Source organism: Jaculus jaculus, chromosome 19 (genome assembly GCF_020740685.1).
Source record: "Jaculus jaculus isolate mJacJac1 chromosome 19, mJacJac1.mat.Y.cur, whole genome shotgun sequence".
NCBI classification, from domain to species: domain Eukaryota; kingdom Metazoa; phylum Chordata; class Mammalia; order Rodentia; family Dipodidae; genus Jaculus; species Jaculus jaculus.
Genome location: NC_059120.1, coordinates 20,394,363 through 20,411,840, shown reverse-complemented (window position 1 = coordinate 20,411,840; position 17,478 = coordinate 20,394,363). Strand labels below are relative to the sequence as shown.

At 42.3% G+C, this 17,478-nt stretch overlaps 1 protein-coding gene across 1 annotated transcript in view; it reads left to right on the top strand.

Moving 5' to 3' along the window:
• The window catches only part of Tgfbr3 (transforming growth factor beta receptor 3), a 226,714-nt gene that overhangs the window by 121,588 nt on the left and 87,648 nt on the right, over positions 1-17,478 (top strand). The window lies entirely within an intron of this gene.

Here is a 17,478-nt window from a genome sequence, read left to right as displayed (position 1 = left end):
CTGACAAGTCTAATTTTCTGAGCTTGCTTATAGTTTGGCTTTGATGATTTTTTTATGAGACAGGGGTTGGGGATAATTAGCATGCTAGGGCCTCCAGCCACTGCAATCGAATGTCGGACATGTGCGACACCTAGTGTGCATGAATAAACTTTCTCATATGTCACCTTGTGCGTCTGGCTTATGTACGTGGGATCTGGGGAATTAAACATGGGTCCGTAGGCTTCACAGGCAAGCACCTTAAGCACTAAGCCACCTCTCCAGCCTGGCTTTGATGATTTCTAACCCACAGTAGAACAGTGTTACTTTATAACACAGCTCTGGTATGAATGAGTTCCAGGGGAATGAATAATGAACATTTCACTAGAAGAAAAAGCATTTGAGAAGGCTCTAGAATATTGATCTTTGCAAGGGAGAACTAAGATTCTACCTGTAGCTCGCTCATCATTTTTTTTTTGTTTATTTTTTATTATTTGAGAGCAATAGACAGAGAGGCAGATAGAGAGAATGGGCACGCCAGGGCTAACGTGGGTCCTGGGGAATCGAGCCTCAAACTGGGGTCCTTGGGCTTCATAGGCAAGTGCTTAACTGCTAAGCCATCTCTCCAGCCCCCTCACACATAGTTTTTAACTATGAGACAGCCATGTTACTAATGTCTTGTGTTCCACATAATTTTTAAAAAGTAGGTACTAGTTCCTTTGTTTTCTTTTTCCCTCCCTTCGTTCCTTCCTTCCTCCCTTCCTTCCTTTCTTTGATGAAGAAACAGTGGCACAGACAATTCAGGCAACTTTGCCCAGGTCACATGGCTCAGGGACCTAATAAATATATGAGGTCACATGCTGGTGGTCCACACTGTAATTCCTTGTGTGACATTGATGGGCATGTTTCATTTTCTGGATATCCTATTTTAAGGGCTAAATTATTAGCCAAGGGAAGCCATGCTATATATTTCTTTTGTAAGTGTGTGTGTGTGTGTACACACATGTAGGGATGTCAAAGAACAGCCTTGGGTGGTGGTCTTCAGAACTGCACACCTCTTTTTGAGACAGAGGTTCTCACTGGCCTGGAGCTCAGCAATGAGGCTAGAATGGCTGATGACCAGTGAGCCCCAAGAATCCTCCTGTCTCCACCTTCCCCGCACTGGGATTACGGGTGAGCACCATTACATTTACGTGGGTGCTAAGAAGCAAACTCAGGCAGAAAAGCGCTTTGCTGACCAAACTTTCTCCTCAGCCCTAGTGCTAGATATTCTTAGAGGAGCCAACATAAGACTTTTTACCTCAATGGCACATCTTGACCTGCTGTCCTGAGGCGGGTGACATCCATTTTGTCCATCAATACTTTATTCCTTAGGGTGGACTGGAAGCCTTTTATGGTAAGTGCAAACTTTATAGAGGAGGAAATTACAGTCATATGACTTTGTTACCTATTAACTGGTTAGAAAGCTGGTTTGCTTATGGGTATGGAGATGGCTAGAATATTTAAGTACTTCTTTTTAAAAATATATTTTATTTATTTGAGAGAAAGGGAGAAGGAGGGAGAGAGAGAGGGAGAATGAATGAGAGAATGGGCACAGCAGGGCCTCCAGCCACTGCAAATGAACTCCAGAGACATGTGACCTCTTGTGCATCTGGCTCACGTGGGTCCTGGAGAGTCGAACCAGGATCCTTTGGCTTTGCAGGCAAACGCCTTAACCGCTGAGCCATCTCTCCAGACCCTATATAGGTACTTCTGACTTTATCAGGTCTCTCTCTGATCTGAGGCTACTTTAGAATATTGTTCATATGCAGAGGTCTAGAAAATGGAACTCATTGTCTTTTTGAGCTAATAAGTTTTCCTCGTACCTTAAGTTTACAAAGAATTACGTTATATAAGTATAAATTAGTTAACTTTTTCAGCAATATCCTCCATCATTGGTCTCTTTTAAAGTTAGGAAAGATTTAACAATATTTTAGGAAACATAATGGCTCATTTAAAGCAGGTTCTAATTTCAGAATCTGGATTTTCAAATAGGAGGCAGCAAGTTTCCTCAGTCTCCCATATTCCCAGAAGGAAACAGTGTGACCTGAACCTACTACATGTGCTGCCCAAATTCTCTGTGGCATAACTAAAGAGCTATCATGTCTCCGTCATTTTCTGCTGGTATCACTACTGTTGAGAAACACTCTGGTGGACTTTACCAAATACATGGCCTTTTAAATAACAAATTCAGGAACCATCCGTGGAGAAGAAATGAAATGTGAAGTAGGTAGCAAGATTCTGAAAACTATTTAAGAGGAGTGTCTCAGGACAAAGTCATAGACTCGCTAGATGCTAGGGTCAAGCGGGCTCTTCGTGGTCATCCAATCTAGTTTAGACTTGATTTATGAAGTGTTTTTCCTAAAATATCTCTGATAATTGGACATCCAGCTAATCCATGTAGCTTAGATTGTGAGAAACAAGACAAATTTCCATGATGATAGGTTTTTGTCTGTCTCCTAGCAGATGTTTGTTTGGTTCTAATTTGTCCTGTCTGGAAGATCCATTCCTAGCCCTGGCTGCATGTTGCCTCTTCTCCTATCCTCTTCTCTCTCCATAGACCCTGAACACATCTCAGTTAGGGTGTTGGGCTATCATTATCTCTTCATGCATTTGTTTTCCCACTGTGAGCCTACTGGGGAAGGCTACATGCCACACCTCTTTCCACTGCTGATAACTGACATGTTACCTGGCAAATAATAGCTATTTAACTAATACTGTTTGTGGAAATGGCAAACGGTGCATAGGAAGCACAGGAGATTGATTTAACCTAGCTTGGTGTGGGTTTGCTCTGAACGCCACACATTTGAAGACAGGATGTGATCTTCCAATGTCTTAAGATACCATGAATTCTTTATAGTATCACATGAAGGTCTTTCACAGTATGAATCTAAACTCTAGACTTGATCTGGTCTATCTCGTGTGAAAGTTCAAATTGTATTTGATTGCGTCAAAATACACGTAAGAATTACCACTGCGATTGTTACTTTGATATCAAGTGGACTGGGACACTGCCCACGTGATTTGTAAACATTATATCTGGGTGGTTTGTGAAGATGGTTCTGAAAGAGCTTAGCATTTTCAACTCAGAAAATCCTAAGAGAAAACTACCTTCAGTGCTGGTAGGCACCATCTGGTCTAGTGAGAGCCCAGATAGAAAAAAAGTAGAGGAAAGATGAATTCGCTTTTTCTTTAAGAGCTGATATACCCAGTTTCTCCTGTTTGTAGTCATTAGAACTCCAAGTTCTCAGGCCTTGGGTCTTAGACTGAAAGTAACATCGGAGGCTCTACTGGTTCTCTGGATGTGGATGGCATATCCCAGCCTTCACGATCTCATGAGCTAATTCTCATCATAAATCCCCTCTTATGCAGGTATTCCTTCTAAGTGAGATGCTAGGCTTCTTTCTGATAAACCCATCTCAAGTTGAAAATACTGTAAGTTGAAAGCACATGTAACACACTGTGAGCATTGTGGCTTAGCCACACAATCCATGGTAGAGTATGTTGCTTATGCTTGTGAACTAAGGCTGAGGGGGTGGGCCTGGCCGCTCCCTGCCACTGCCCAGCATGGGGAAAGAGCATTATACGATAAATCACTAGCCTGGGAAATGATCAGCATTCAAAATGTGAAGTATGAGCCAGTATGGTGGTATGTCTACAATCCCAGTTACTCTGGGGGCTAAGGCAGAAGGATTTCAAGTTTGAGGCTAGCCTGGACTACACAGTAAGACTTCAGTCTTAGGGAAAAAAAAATTAGCAGAAACAAAATCAAAACCATCACAGTATGGTTTCTGTTGAATGTGTGCTGGTTCCACACCACAGTGACTCAGGGATCTTATCTGTAAAGTAGTTGTTTTTCTCTGGAGATTCCTAATATAGCTATAGCTATTTTTTACCATTTGAAATATGCAGTTTGCTAGGTTTGGTGGGACATACCTTTAATCCTAGCACTTGGGAGGCAGAGGTAGGAGGATTGCTATGAGTTTGAGGCCACCCTGAGACTACATAGTGAGTTCCAGTTCAGCCTGGGCTTGAGTGAGACCCTACCCTGCACATTTCAAATATGAAGTTCAGTGGTGTTTTCATATCCATGATCGTGTGCAGCCAGGCATTGCCTTACCTAGTTCCAGAACATTTTCATCACCTCATAATGAAATTATATGCCAACTAGCAGAAGGTCCTCATTCCCCTGTCCTCAGGCCATGAAACTTCCCATCTGATTTCTACCTCTGTGGAGTTCAAAAACATGTAAACATAGTATCTTGTGTCTGGCCTTTTTGTATTTCACAGACTGTTTCCAAGGTTTAGCCATGCTATTTCACATATTGCCATTACTTCCTTTTCTATTGCCAAATAATATTTTATTATATGGGTTATACCATATCTTAATTGTTTCAAATCACATTTCAAAAGAGATTTTTTACATTATGAGTCCAAGCTCTTATATTTTTATTTACTTATTTGAGAGAGTGAGACAGATACATACACACACACAGGGAAAGAAAGAAAGGGGGAGGGAGAGAGAATAGGCATTTCAGGGCCTCCAGCCACTGCAAATGAACTCCAGATGCATGTGCTACCTTGTGCATCTGGCTTACATGGGTTCTGGGGAATCGAACCTGGGTCTTTTGGCTTTTCAGGAAAGCACCTTAATTGCTAAGCCATCCCTCCAGCTCTCTTAAAATTTTTTACATGAATACCACACAGGAGAATTTCAGTTATTTCTATAAGATTCTGGTGACTTTGTGATATTTAAATTTATCATCAAGGCATGAATGTTTATCATGTAACCCTATACCCTGACTTCTACTTTTCCTACTTTGGCTCTAATTTCTGCTTATTAGTGGTAATTTCAAGGTAATTGTTGGAGGCAGAATCAAAGACTGCATTAGTTTTGCTGAGCATGTGAAGTGGAAGTCAAGCAGCTTAATAAGCATTGGGATTTGACTGAATCAAATAACTCTGTATAAAGAAGAGTTTAAGGAGTATGATCTTGACATATCTCAGGACCTTGCAGACTTTAGTGGGATGAGAAAACCCTTTAGAGATATATTATGGAATAATAGCTTGGACCTTATCTATTTTCATGGTAAAACAAACCTTTTTGTACCTTCAAACTCTTTATATATGGGCATGTGTGGTGGTTTTATTCAGGTGTCCCCCATAAACTTAGGTGTTCTGAATGCTAGGTTCCCAGCGAACGGACATTTGGGAATTAATGCCTCCTGGAGGCAGTGTATTGTTGGGGGCAGGCTTATGGGTGTTATAACTGGTTTCCCCATGCCAGTGTGTGGGGTCATTTGCAGCTAGACACCCAACTGTGTGGTGTTGGCCTTTTGGAGCTGATTTTTCAAAAGGAATGTGGAAGGACTTGAAACCTTAGACTAAGATATGCCTTGCAGTGCTGTAAGTACAGCTTGATGGACTATTCTGGGCAGAGTTGAAAGACCTGAATGCAGTAAGAACTATGGACTGTGAGGTTTGGCTTATGAGGGTGAGAAAGAGCTTTGCTTATACTGGGCTAGAGGTAGTTGGTGTGACAAGCTTGCTGTTATGCCCATGTCCTGAGAAGTTGTGCAGGGCTGCTTTGTGTAGAAATGAACTGGTATGAGCACAGGGATATGGCACAGAAAGAAAAATCTTTGGGTGAACTGTTGCCCCTTTAGCTGCAATTGAGAATTTACAACCTTTGAGATTGAGCCAGCTGACCTGCACTGGGGCAACAGGAAGAATTTAGATTCTTTTGAAGGGGGCTGAGTGTTCAAGAAGTGTCCTGTTCTTCAGAGTCCTCCCTGGATTAATAAATAGGCACCCTACCTGGTATTGTGGAGTATTAGAAATGCAGGAAAGAGAGGGTCACTGAGTTTGCAACATGTTCTTGTGTTTTGGAAATGGTCATAGGCAGTGTGAAGCAGGATTGCTGGGGGCCTGCATGGAGACCTGACGGAGCCATAATGCTGAACTGTGGATTGCAATGGAGGTGCTGGGATCATGAGATGGCTACTGAGGAAAGCTGCTGGCCCTGGATGAAGTTTTCCAGGACTCTGAGTAGCCTAGCTGGAGGGGTGGAATTGGAACTCCAGAGACTTATTGCTGGTTAGAATTTCCAGACTTGGAGACTTGTCACTGGTTAGAGTTGTTGGACTTGGAGCTACAGAATTTGGTGTTTGCCCTGTTTAAATCTTGTATTGCTTGAGTATTTCTTTGTTATGCCCAATGCCATCTTTTGCAGTGTAAATGTTTATTCTGGACCATTATGGGTTTTTTTAGGTTATTTTTTGGTATTATGGCTTAGTTAAAAGATCTTGGACTATGGGGATATGTGAACATCATTGGAATTGATAAAAACTATGTGGACTTTTAAAGGTGTTTTGAGTGCATTGCTTTTTACATCATGTATAGTTATCCATTTATGGGGGCCAGGTGTGGAATGTGGTGGTTTGATTCACGTATCCCACATAAACTTAAGTGTACTGAATGTTAGGTTCCCAGCTGATGGAGATTTGGGAATTAATGCCTTCTGGAGGTGGTGTATTGTTAGAGGCAGGCTTATGGGTGGTATAGCCAGTTTCCCCATGCCAGTGTTTGGCACATTCTCCTGTTGCTGTGGTCCACCTTATGTTGGCCAGGGGGTGATGTCCAATCTCTGGTCATGCCAATGTTTTCCCTGCCATCATGGAGCTTGCCCCTCGAGCATGTAAGCCAAAATAAAATCCTTTTTTCCCCACAAGCTGCTCTTGGTTGGGTGATTTCTACCAGCAATGTGAACCTGACTGCAACAGCATGCTAGCTTTCACTTAGCAGGTCGGCCAGATACTCCAGATCCTCAAATGCCTCCCACCCATGTTTACAGCACTAAGTAAAACTCAGATAGTAGGTGCACATTTGAAATATAAAAATGATACTAGAAAAGCAAAAGTTTGACACAGAATCACCATATATAAAGGCAGAATCTTACACTTTGCAGTGCCAAATATGAAAAACAATGAAGAAAGTTGATATGTTTTCTTTTTCTGTTACACTGTCACACTTACATTTTTCTCAGTAATACGACTTGATCTATTAGGACTTAGACTTTTCTCATTATGCATGTAGCTTTGTGTCACAGGAAACTTTCTCCCTGGGGAGATGTGAACATACATCTATGCACTCCGCGTTAAGGCTCAGATAACAGACCAAAGTATGACTGCATGGGTGAACCAGTGAGTTTTTTGGGGGCTACTTACAAAGCAGGGTGACAGGTTTCTTCTCAGAGCATAGATGACTCTGAGGCAGCGGCAGCGCTGGAAAGCTCACCCCAGCGTAGGTAGCGACTTATGGAAGCTGCATCTCTGGAGCTCGCCACACACCCTACAGGCAGCACAGTTGGTCATGAATCTCTCCCCAGGCAGTTGTTTTCCCTTTACATTTACTTAGGGAGGCATTAGGCGGCCTGTTTCCCAGACTTGTTGACTCCTGAGTTTTCACGAATCTCCCCCACCCCCTGGAAGGTCATTTATTTCTATTTTTTATTTCCTATGAGTGCGCATGTGTGTAGGATATGTGTGATATGGTTTATCATGTGTTGTGCATGGGCTTGTTTGTCCAGATGCATACATACCGTGTGGGCATGTGTGTGTGTGTGCACAGAGGCGCGAGGAGAACTTCAGGTGCCCTTCTCTGTTGCTCATCCTCGTACTTCAATGAGGCGAGACTTGGAACTGCTGTTTTCAGTTAGCAAACCCTGGTGATCGTAAACTGGTCATATGTAGGAAAACAGCTAAAAGAAGTGAACTGTGAGCTCTCCATTATTCATTAGGCTTCTGTATTTGTTACTTTTCCCATTGCTTTGACCAAATGCCTAATGAGTAGCAGCTTAAAGGAGGAGGGATTTATTTTCATTACAATTTGAAGGGATATTGATACGGTCCACCATGGCAGTGAAGCCAAGGTGGAAGGAATACGCAACAACCCTTCACATTATTATCTGGAGTCAGGAAGAGGGAGGGACAGGAAGTGGTACTCAGCTGTAAACCCTCAATGCCCTCCCCCAACAACCTACTTTCTCCAGTGAGGGAGGTGCTACAACCTTAGAAAACACCACCAGCAGCTGGGACCAAAGGTTCAAACACAAAGCTTATGGGGACCATTTCACATTCAAACTGCAATAGCTATTCTAAATTAAAATCATTTATAATTTCATGCCTCTAAAAGATAGTGGAACATTTAGTCAAAGAAAGTATTTCTCAAAAAATGTTCCGCCCAAACATGGGTTGGTAACCATATTATCCAGCTTCCAATAAAGGTGACTTTTTCTCCCTCTCTCTAAAAAGTTTACGTAACATTGAAAGTAAAGTTTCTTCAAAAGCCATTTCCTTCCAATCATAACCTGGCTGAACAAGATTACCCTCAGGGGACAGGACTGCGAACTTCAGCTCCAGCTTTCAAAGGAAGCCAGACTTCGCAGAAGTTAATTCCCTAGGTTTTCTTACCCTGACCAGAGTGACTTTCCTTGGAGAGGAATTATGTCTAATCACCTATCAGCTGGGGACCCCTGCAGCTCAAGGAATGATTGGTGGACTCTAATATTCCTGGAGTTTAGAGAAATCCAGAAGAGGGTTTATGTCCGCAGAGTGCCAGAGCCTTACGTTCTTCTGGCTTTCATGCTCCTTGGCTTTGTGGGTCTACATGAGAAATGTCTGAGGAGACACTTGACTGGCTTGGATTGGAGTTCTGAGTTCCACCAGGCACTCATTCATGACAATAGCAAGCCTTATGATGCCCAACTTTTACAGAGATGAAGGTGATTCACTGGACAGCATCTCACTGCCCTCGCTAGCACTGAGGACCAGCTCTCTGTTTAGGAGAACATCTGGTGCTCTGACCCTGGTCACTGTTGACTATTCACTGGTCTCTAAGCTGCTGCTCTCTCCTCAGAATGTGTGTAGTTAGTTCAGTGCTCTCCCTTGCCTTCTGTCCTTACTTCTCTCCAAGCAATACAACAGTATATCTATAGTAACTTCTAGATCCTCCTCCCATCTCAAGATCACACCCAAAATTAGAATGGGGTGAGAAGCGTGGCTGGGACCAGATGAGAAACAGTCATCCTACTCCCATAAGACCTTGGATAACTTACCTGCAATTCTCTCATCTTTAAAATGAGATTATAGATAATTATGCAAAATGATTTCTCCTGATAAGAGCAGCAAGTCTTAACATACTAGAAAGATCCATGAGGTATACCTGTTGTCTTTTCCTGGAAGATAGTGTTGATGGTTTTCCACCATAATTCTCATTAACAGCTATTGTCTAATGTGTCTGTGAATGCCCATTTCAGTCATCACTCCTCTGTAGGTTTTCCTTTTCTGCTAGCAAGATAACACTATAGCCCCATTCACAATTCCTAACCTGCTTCAGGTTAATCTACTTTCTGAGATTATCTTTTAGCCCTAGGGAATCCAAACATCATCCTTTGATGCTGGGAGGATCTTAAGTCACTGCCTAAACACCATTGAATCTTGTGGTTTTGCTGATACAGATACATTGATTTTAAGATGGTGTGTGACTAGAAATCATGACAATAGTTGGCTGATTGAAAATGATTACTCCAGTACCTAGATCATGTGGGAACTGGATTCTTGCCCTGCCTGTTTTACGAATCAGTGTCTAATGATAATACTGATGATTGTTTATGTAACTGCTTACCACAGCAGTGGCACACAGGCCATTCTAATAATATTCTACTACTAAAGTCTTAATACATGCCAAAATACTGTGTTTCTAAGCAAAGGAGTGGGAAAAAAACTAATTTCTTGCAGAAATTGAAATAATAGGTCATTGGTTAGTGTTAGAAACAATAAAGTGATTGAACGGGGCATGGTGGTGCATGCCTTTAACTCCAGCATTTGGGAGACAGAGGTAGGAGGATCACCATGAGTTCAAGCCATCCTGAGACTGCATAGTTAATTCCAGGTCAGCCTGGGTCAGAGTGAGACCCTACTATGAAAAACAAAAATAAATAAATAAATAGAGTGACTGAAATGTGTCTGTTTATTAAATGTGACAGTTGACATAAACAAGATAAGAGCCAACCTTTTTCTCTTATAGATGTGCAAACACTGGGTTCCTTCAGTTTCCTTAGAATTTTTATTTCTAGCTATTTTTTAATTTAATTTTTATTTATTTATTTGAGAGAAAGAAGCAGAACAAGAGAGGCAGATAGAGAATGGGCATGCCAGGGCCGCAGCCACTGCAAATGAACTCCAGATATATGCACCACCTTGTGTACCTGCCTTACATGGGACCTGGGGAATCAAACCTGGGTCCTTAGACTTCGCAGGCAAGTGGCTTAACCACTAAGTCATCCCTCCAGCCCATTTCTAGTTGTTTTAATGTATTGCATTGCCTAAATGAAAATCACTCAAGGCACCATGCTTTTGCAAGATCGTGGAGCATTTGACCAATCTTTTGTTTATCTTTGGCATTTAACCTTGAGAAGCATAAAATATTTTCATTTTTTAACGCTTTACATATTTTAATTTGCATATCTGATAATATTTCCTTTTTTTATGCCTGTGACTCCCATATATGTCACAAGAGCTGTGCCATCCTGTCCTATGCACCCAGCAGAGGATGGCAGTTTGAGTGTTTATTCCTAGGTGTGACCTTGAATACATGGTCGATGCACCTTTTACACTCATCTTGGCAGATGGAATTTGTTTGCTTTTCTCCACTCTGCTTTAAAGTTCAAGTTGTACTGAATAGTGAAAGTCTTTATTAGGGGGTCCTCTGCTTTGGCCTGAAAAAAAAGGACACCTGACTTTGAAGCCATTATTGAATCATATTTCATTAGTTTGATTGATTGTTCCTGGTGTTTTTATTATTTTAAGTTGTTGATTGCTCATTAGGTATCTGTGATGTGACTCCATTTTTGCCCTTGAGGAATGTGCCCTGAGGATGTCACAGTGTGAGTGCCTCTGCCTAAGGGATGGGAAAAGATGTCACCAGAGTCACAGAGTCAGTCTGGGAACATGGCTGTATGGTGTATTTTAAGCCAGAAGCCTGAAGGGACTTGGTGTGTTAGTGACCCATGCTTCACGTTTCAAGACAGTAGAAAAGTGCCCACCACTGTCCTTAGAGTCTCCATCAGCAGTGTCCTACTGAGGGACTCAGATACGTGTCTCCACCAGAACGTACCTAGACGCAGGCTTTCCAATTGTCCTGCCTATCTCTCTGTCGTGGATGAACCATGGTCTTCTCTGGGAATGGAGGTCCAGGGCCCCTGGAATCCCCGTGCAAGGCTCCCAGGACCCCTTCAGAGGGTCCTGACCTATAGTTTCATAAATACTCTTCTGTTTATATGAGTTCTTGCCCCTCACCCCCAACCCATATTTAGTTCTCAGGATTTTTCCAGGGCATTCAAAATATGGAGCAGAGAAGACAGACTTATTTCTGCATCAGATTTCAGACTTTTAGGATACTTTTTTTCTTTTGTGTGGTTATAGTAGATTATTTTAAGAGACTCCCAGGGAATCCAGAATCGTGTCTTTGTTGCGGAGGGCGGGGGGAGGGGAGCGGGCTGGACCTAGTTTGGGAATTGGCGGACTGTGTCCCTCTCAGCACAGCAAGTGCCTTCATGGCAAAACCATTGGGAAAGAGCTTGAGGTCCTCTGACATCACAGTGTGAAGTCTTTGACCCCAGTTCTTCCCTAGACCAGGGAGGATGATCCCACGACTTCTTGGGGTGGAATGGGGACACTATGAGATCAGGATACCTTACATGCCAGAGCAACTAACTGCTGTTTCTTTTAAAATGCAGTCAAATTGAAGAACTTTTAAAAGGACATTTTAAAGAAGCTCCAAATCTACCCCTCTAAGAATATTTAAATGATATTTTTATATATCAGTTCCCAATGGTGACAGACAGGTGTGGTAATTAAGATGCCTACTAGTAGGTTCTTCAGACTGGAATATCCTTTAATACACTATTACAGCGACTTACCAAATGCCATGCCAAACCATCAGCTTCACCATGAGACTGTAGTGTCTTGGGATGAGTTGGTGCTTTGGTCTCTTGTGTAATGTGCCAAGAGATCAAGATTTAGGATGTCAGTTAGGATGCCAACATGGTTGCCAAGTGATGCCTTCTTACCTCTGTGGAGGGGACAGATCATAAGTTTATACAGATCAGCCTGTGGTTTTACAGATCTGTTATAGGCACGCTGCTGGAGTTCTTTTTTCTTATCTAGCTTAGTGTAAACTGATTATTGAATCATCCATTTCTGAGCATTATTTGGTCTGGGTTTAGATAATAGAAGTCTCCCTGGTTGTGTCTTGGATGACTTCATTGCTGTTTGGGTCCATAGGGCTGTTCTAGGAGTCAGAAATGCTGGAACCTCAGACATGTTAGCCGAAATGGGCAACTGTTAAGCTTTCATATAGTTCTGTTTACTCTGCTTTTGTTTGTTCGAACCAACTTCAGGAGCAGGGGTCTTACTAGTAAGAATTCTTTTGAAATCTCTACGATAGGAATGTCTTGCATCTAGACTGAATTCCAAGAAATTTAAAACAATTTTCAGATGGCATCTTTCCACAAATATTCCATAAATATCCATAGAAATTCCTCCTTTCTGTGAGCATGTCATTCATTTTCATAAACTGATTTACAGAGTTTGAGACAAATACATATTTTCTTATCAAATGTAATAATACTTAGGAAATGGAGATGCCAGTTGGGCATAGTGGCCCACACCTGGAATCTCAGCACTTAGGAGACTGAGGCAGGAGGATTGCCATGAGTTCGAGGTCAATTTGGGCCACATATTAAGTACCAGACCAGTGAGAGCTAATAACAAGATGGGGAAGAAAGAGAGGAGGTAGAGGGGAGACATGAGAGAACACAGAGGTTTTCACTATCTCAAGGTTCACAGAAAATTGCCCTTGTGATTTTTTTTTTTTTCTTCTGGTGATGGCATGAGTCAGGAAATCCCTACCAAACAGAAACCAAGAAGGCCGACTTACCACTCAGAAGCTGCACTCTCCTTAGTGTTGACCTTAACTGTGGACAAAGTTGTGTGGAGAGTCTCTGACAAACTACTCAGAAAATAATTGCATTGAATTTGATTGTAAAATCACACCCAGCACGTTTGTCGAAGTTCACAGAAAACCTGGCATAAGCAGAGAACCCATCAGTGCAGTCAGCATTCCTCCTCCTACAGGAGGGATCCCTGAGGTGTGAGGGACATATGGGATGCGACAGACCTGATTCGCTTGTGCTTTCTCACATCACTGGGAGCCCAGAGCCCTCAGCACATCTGACACAAACGTGGCTAGAGCAGGAACTCGGCCTGGGCTTCGTGGACCAGCGTGTGTTCCGAATATGGGGACGAAGAGGCTACAGAAACTCTAGGGAGTAATTGCGAATTGTCATCCATTAAACGTTTTCCCTGGAAGGGTGGCATGCTGAAACCAGAAGTATGGTTTGTAGTTTAATTAGGTGGGGTCATTTTGCTTCCATTTTCTGCCATTAGAATGTTCCTGCTTTTCATTTACCTGCATTATAGGTACTTAGCCTGGAGGTCATGGGACCTGCCATGGATGGTGTCTCCCTAATCATGTCTGCAAACTTTATGTGACATGAGATGTTGTCTCTCTCTCTCTCTCTGTCTCTCTCTCTGTCTCTCTCTCTGTGTGTGTGTGTGTGTGTGTGTGTGTGTAAGAGAGTCATACTTGCATTTACTTCCCAAATGCTGTGTGACTCCCAAAGCTTAACAAAGAAGCCCCTGGTATAGGGCATTTTCATTTGGGAGGCTTCCCCATTATCCCCCCGATCCTTCCTTCCCAGCTTGCATCACTCCTACGTTCAGTTTCTGTGACTTGTGAAGCTGTTATTTATATTTTCATGTGTGGTAAAGACTGGGAGTCAACTCTGAAAACTACTGTCTGGATTTGTTAGAAATTGTTCCATACCATTTGTCATATCTCTCCATGGGATATCTCTTTGCTGAATGCTACCTCAGACCACTACCATGAGCATCCTAACCATGAAAAGTTTAGCATGATTCATTCATTCATTCATTTTTGGCTATTTATTTATTTACTTACTTACTTGAGAGAGAGAAACAGACAACCAGATAGATAGGTAGATAGGTAGAGAATGAGTATGGGTGTGCCAGGGCATCCTGCCACTACAAACAAACTGCAGATACATGTGCCACTTTGTGTCTCTGGCTTTACATGGGTCCTGGGGAATCAAACCCAGGCTGCCAGGCTTTGCAAGCAAGTGCTTTTAACCATCTCTCCAGCCCTTCGTTTTTGTTTCTTTGAGACCAGGTCTCACTGTGTAGCCTAGGCTGGCCCGGAACTCTTGGTCTTCCAGCCTCAGCCTTTTGAGTGCTGGGATTTCCAGGCATGCACAGCATATCTGGTTTGTAAGTGGTGTTGTTCCTGAGCTACAGCGAATCAGAAAGAAGCTCTTATATAATCTTCGCTTCTTTCTCTCCTTTCCTCTCCTCCCTTCTCTTTCTCTTACCTCTCCTTTATCTTTTTTCTTATGTCTTCAGCCAAAAGGAAAATTGACAACTCAGCCCGTGATTCTTTGAGACATCTGGGAATGTTCTCCCCACATTCCTGGGAGCGTTTACACCACCTTCCTCTCCTAGTTATTTTGGTTGTCTCTATCTTCCCTTCAAAAAGGTTTGCTCACGTGGAGGAAACGTGGAAGAGGAGGACTGCTGAGGGATTAGGTGAGCCAGTTCTTACAGAACAATTTGTTCCCAACAAATAAGCTTTTTTTTTTTTTAAAGACAGTAAGGAGTATTTTTCTTTTAATTTCCCAACCATAATGTGAATTCTTTTATGCCGAGTGGCTTTTGAGGCTCTGCCTGGAACCTGTGTGCCAGAGTCAGAATTTCATGTTGGCCAGACACTGCCACATATTGAAGAAAGAGCCATTTCCAGGAAGGCTCAGAGAGCTGAGCCTCCTAGAAATTTTGCCTTGATTGTCTGGGCCAGGCCTTGACACTTACACCATCTGGAAAATGTTGGACCTGAGCACCAATATCTGTCCCATATATCTTCTCATTCCGTGCACTTTTTTTTTTTAAAAAAAGTTCTTGTTCATTTGAGACACATATTTATTTTGTATTGAATGTTTTGATCCAAACTTCTGCATACTTAGGTAGCTTTAAGAAAAATTGCACATCTGAGAACCGCAAAGCAGAGAAAGACCTGGTGTCCTTTATGCAGGGATAACATCACCATTATGGTATTCACTAGACACTTGAGGAACAAGGCCATGGGGAAACCTTTTACTGACACTTGCTATTATTCTGAGAGTTCATGTTGTTTTGCAATTTTCAGGTATTCTTCTTTTATATATATGTGTGTGTGTGTGTGTGTGTGTGTGTGTGTGTGTGTGTGTGTGTAAGGGTCTGTTCCACTGCAAACAGAAGGCCAGACATTTGTACCACTCTTTGTGGATCAGATTTTGTGTGGGGGAGTTGAATCCCAGCTGACAGGCTTTGCAAGCAAGTGCCCGTAACCATTGAGCAATCTTTCAAGCCCATGAACAAGTCGTGATGCTGTGTCTCCTTTCCTCACTCTTCAGTGTGCGCTCTCTGTAGCCTGCACCTCTCTGTTCAGATCATGGTGCAGCCTATGGCTCTGTGGGCTCTGGTATTGCAGCCTCTCTCTCATGTTCAGTGTTATCAGTCTGTTTATTTCTAGATGCAGACAGCGACTGCAGAATGTGTTGTGTGTCTGCAGAACCAAGGAACATGTGATTTTGCTGTAGCTGTAGTTGACATCACAGTTCATTTAGTACTTTGATTTGGCACTGTGCTTGTGCCAAATCTAAAAGTGATCCAAACTGTGTGCAGAAATAGCTCATGGTAGTTGGTGTTTTGCTTATGTTTTTGTGCTTTTCTGCAAATTAGCTAGCTCAATCCTTTTGAACTTACTCTATCTTTAGCCCCTTTTAACCTTTAAGCAACATATAAAATTTACAGATTTGCTGTAGTGAACCAATATTTTTATTGTCTATGATATGTTTAGAACAATATTAAGTGTAAGACATATCTTTTTCTACAATTATTTTGGAAGTTGTACACACATAATACTTAAAAAACAAGATACTATAATATACTAGGGTGAAAATTATGTGCAGAATCACATACTTCATGACATTGAAATGCAGAGAATTAAAGCATTCTCTTGACATTTGCAGAGTGTGCCATATGCAAAAGCATGGATTTTTTTCATGATGAGTCAAGCTTGGTACGTTGTTTATTAATGACCTTGTGTACTCCAGTAAATGATGCTGAGTGTCTATTGCCCTTAGAAAGGAAGACAGAACTACCTTGAGATTAAAGTGGACTGGCAGCTGGGAGGAAGTTGTGAACTCGTTGGCTTTCAGTATTCTTGTCTTTGAAGATTCCACACTCAGATCATAGGTCTAGACCACTGCGTCCTCAGGAGGGTGATGGTGAAGGTATCATCTTTCCCAGCAGAGTGCTCAGACTGTACCTTGCTGGACAACGACCCATTTTGTTCTTTCCCACTCTTATTGCTTTATGGGGATCTTTGGCAAGTTCACCCTGTCTGGTTAAGTATGTGATTCTTAGGACTTGCTCCATCCCTTAGTGGAGAAAGCCAGGAGTGATGCATGTTGATATGAAAGCACCAAGGGAGTATTTCTTCACATACCCTTTTGTTTGCCTGGCTTCATGTTGACTGACCTTGGCTTCTGTGCCTGAAATGACATTGTCAAGTTAACTTTCCCCAGCTCACAGGTCGTTTTTGATGATGTTGATAATGATAAGGGGAGGGTGGTGGTACAATAGTCCTCTGTCAGAGGGGAACACTGGTTCCCTGTGCGGGTTCCTTGTATTCCTCTCTGGTCTTGGAAGTCTTTGTTCATTCTGTGTGCTTTCTGGCCTTCATTTCTTTGGAAACCCCTTGGTGCGAGTAGCTGGGGTGAGGAAGTCATTGCCAGCTCCCCTTGGCAGAACCCTTGTTGTTCTCTTTCGGCACTTCTCTTTGGCAGAATTCACTTCACTTTGTAGAGGTTGGAACCTACCTGGGAGAGAAGAAAGTCGCTTCTCTGAAGGTTCAGAGAGAAGACCCATTTCTTGGAGATTCTTGATTTCTGCTCAGTCACTTGACTTGAAGGATCATTTGACTGAGGGAATGTAATTTTTATTCCTTCTTTACCAATTTTGGGGAGGGAACGCATTGTTTATTTGTCTTCTATTTTTAGCAGTTGAGCCATGCTATGGTTGAGACTTGTGGGGCTTATCCATATGAAATATCCATTAGATAGTAAGACAATGGCCCAGTATTGGTGACATCATGTAGATTGATCTCATAGATCATATTCATAGATCAGGAACTGGCTTATAGCTTGCACCTTTAAAAAATATTTTATTATTTGGGGGCAGGGGAGAATGGGCATGCCAGCGCCTCCAGCCACTGCAAACAAACTCC